The sequence below is a fragment of the Gekko japonicus genome, unplaced genomic scaffold, assembly GCF_001447785.1.
Source record: "Gekko japonicus isolate JY-2015 unplaced genomic scaffold, Gekko_japonicus_V1.1 scaffold5380, whole genome shotgun sequence".
In the NCBI taxonomy this organism is placed as follows: domain Eukaryota; kingdom Metazoa; phylum Chordata; class Lepidosauria; order Squamata; family Gekkonidae; genus Gekko; species Gekko japonicus.
This window is the reverse complement of record NW_015159880.1, coordinates 1-3,664: the sequence shown is the minus strand read 5'-3', so window position 1 is coordinate 3,664 and position 3,664 is coordinate 1.

Genomic DNA, 3,664 nt, shown 5'->3' with positions numbered 1-3,664 from the left:
AAAGGTCAATACTAAGTTTCACAGATCACAAGAGATTTGTTTGTCATCATTTTCTCCAAATTCAACCCATCTGGAGGAAAAAGTTTTGCATACACTGGATGTGAGGAGAGTGCTCAAGTGCTATATTCTCAGAATGTTTCAGACGGACAGAAGATATGTTTGTTAACATTTTTCCTCTTCACAAAGGGAGAAAGATGTCTAACTCTGCCATAAGCAACACTATGAGGTCCTGCATTACTGTAGCCTACAGGAGTATGAAACGAGATCCTGCAGGTATCACAGCCCACTCTCTTCGCAGTGCTACAACGAATATGGCCTTTACCAACAGGGCATCGGTGGAGGAAGTCTGTAGGGCTGCTACGTGGTCTTCGTAATCCACATTCATCAGGCATTACAAGATATGTATGACTCTGCTGATGCAGCATTCGGACGGAGAATGCTGCAGTCTGTTCTGACTCTTTATGACGACCACCCTCCCAAAAGTTAGGGACACTGCTCTGGGAGGTCCCACAAGATGTCCTCCACCTCAGAGGGAGAACGACCATTGGTTACTCACCGTGAAGGGTCCTTCTCCTCTGAGGCTTGGAGGACATCTTGGCCCTCCCTTGTCGTTATTTCCTCTATCTACTATGCTGTTCTTTCACACTCTATTTAAAAATAATAATATTACGTGAGAGAGGGGACTCACCTTTTTCTTCCTGTTCCAATGTTTGTGAGTTGGCTATATTCTTGTTGTTGATGTTCAAGTTCTCTTTTTTACAGTGGTTAAGTTAGTGTATTGCTTTTGGAGCACCAGAACTGAGCCTAGGGTGACTCCCACTACAGGAAACAGGAAGCAATTGAAATTAGTCCTGCCTCCCTAAGTGATGGATGGGAATCACCCACAAGATGTCCTCCAAGCCTCAGAGGAGAAGAACCCTTCACGGTGAGTAACCAATGGTCGTTCTCAAATTAACAGAGTTGAGACAAACCTAATTTTTTTTTACAAAGTAAACCATTTTTGTTTCCTCAAAAGTCACACTGATCACAGACAATTGTTCCAATGATAAACACTGAAAGTAAATTCACTTTTTGAAAGCATAATAAACAGTCAACCTTAGTATCGAAATCAGAAGATACAGGGGGAAATCAAGAACTATTTAATTTCTAGCCCTCATGCTCTTCAATCTCTATGTAAAACCCTTAGGTCAAATTATTTGTAGTTTTAGGGTTGGCTGTCATTACTATGCAGGTGATACACAGCTATTTACATCATTATCCAAATCTCTGGGTGATGCAGTAGAGGTCCTAAATAGCTACCTAGCCACTTTGGCTAAATGGCTAAGAGTGAACAAACTGAAACTAAAACCTGGAAAGACCAAAGTAATACTGGTTGGGATGGTGGCAGTCGTGAAGGACATTATGCTCCCCACTTTTCATGGGTTAACTCAGTTAAAATCCTTGGGGTTATACTTGAACAAACTGAAGCTAAAACCTGGAAAGACCAAAGTAATTCTGGTTGGGATGGTGGCAGTCGTGAGGGACATTATGCTCCCCACTTTTCATGGGTTAACTCAGTTAAAATCCTTGGGGTTATACTTGACTCAGTTAAAATCGTTGGGGTTATACTGGACCCAACATTACTGATGGAAAAGTAAGTTAATGCAGCTGCAAAAAACCTTTCTCAGCCTAGCTTGTAAAATGGCCTCTTACCATGATACAACTGATCAGGCCATCTAAATCCACACCATGGTAACAGCCCTAGACTATGTAATGTACTGTACATTGACCTCCCCTCAAAATCAATTTGGAAATGTGAGCTAGTGCAGAATACTATGGCTTGATTATTATTGGGAGCTAGATGAAGCACATATATTACTCCCATTCTGCAGTCACTCCACTGGCTGCCATCAGTTACTGGACTCAGTTTAAAGTATTGGCTATTACAAAAAAAAAGCCTGTCGTGGCCTTGGACCCTCTTATCTGAGGGACTGCCTATCCCCTATGGTCTGCCATGTCTGCTTTACTCATGTCAGCAGGGCTTCCTGCAGGTGCCAATCTATAAATAAGAAAAATCAACTGCCTCTACATGTGTCTTCTCTGCTGTGGCTCCCACCTTGTAGAATAGTCTGCCTGAGGAGGTCAGGAAGGCTCACATTCTCCCGGAGTTTCTCAAGCTATGGAAAACTGAAATATTCGAGAGGGCTTTTCCATGCACGCAATAAGGTACCACTGTACAAAAAGATTCACAAAGTTACCTGGATGAATTATTAGGGACTGTGGCCTATACTGATGTGTATAGTTTGTTGTAAGTAGGATTCTACTATGTAATGCTTTACATCAGTTATTTTCTTAGATTTCTACAACCCTAATAGTATGGCATTGTTTACTGAATGACCAATCCTGTTGAGCGTACTCACTCTGTGTGATGTGCCTCATTCTGTGTGATGCGCCCAGTTAGAAAGGCACACTATAATGAAGATAAACAACCAAAAATTGTGCAAACCATATGCGATAGCAATAGTGAACGCAGCACTTTACTCAACCTCTTCTTGATCACCTTATCACAAAGAAGCTGGATCTTAAAACATCATCATGGCTTGGTTTCTGCTGTGTCTTTTCCATGCACACACACACAGATGCCCAACTTAGTGGAAGCCATGATGGCCTTGATTTCATGATGACTAATTGTGGTATTATAGCCATGTAAGAAGTGAAACAGCAGTACTGTATACCTTAGCTATGAAGCACATGACTTCTACTATCCCTTTTCTTTAGTGTTGCTGCTGTTCTGTTCTTATTATCATCTGCTCCCTTTCTTAGTGTTTTGGACATCTGTTCTTGTTGCCCTGTTTAAAGAATAGAAATCTAATTTTCCCTAACCATATTTTCTTGAGATGGGATATTTGGGAGCGTCTGAAAATCCACCATGACTGAATATCAACAAAGTATCAATACAATTCATGAATGAATCCACGTGATGTTCTTCTATTTATCTACAGGGCAACCAGACCTGTATAACAATTGCTGTCACAGATTTATGCCATCAATAAATCAAGAACATCCACAACACACTTCTGGACTTTTATCATTTCATTTTAACTCACTTACAGCTGTGAGAGTTACACTCCACATGTTGAACCGATCACTCATAATCAACAAAGCAGCACTAAGATCTATGTAACACTGTCCAATGTTTTTCAGGTATGAAGATTTCGCAGTAAGAAGAACCAAAATTCAACATATGTCACACTATAGCTTGAAAACACTCTGTGGAGCTACTTTGCTAACTGAACTTCCTGCCTTCAAGAACGCTTTAGGAGATGATACCACCAGAAACCCACATTTCCCTTCCAAAGGATACAAGGGGATCAAAGCTCCCTCTAAGCTGTGGAGTTGCGACGAAAAATTCTACTTTGTGAGCTACTGGCATTAAAGTTGTGAGTGAGCAATTTGGCTACTACATAAATTAGTTTGATCTGGAGCCATCAAAAATGTGTGAGCTGGAGGCTAAAAAACTGTGAGCTAGCTCACACTAACTCATCTTAGAGGGAACACTGGAGGAAATACTACTGATTTAAGAGCCTAAATTTTAGCTACAAAAACATTTAAAATGCCTCCAAAAACCTGTACAAAAACAGCAGTCTTCCACAGCACATAAACAAGTACTGTACTTAACCTATAA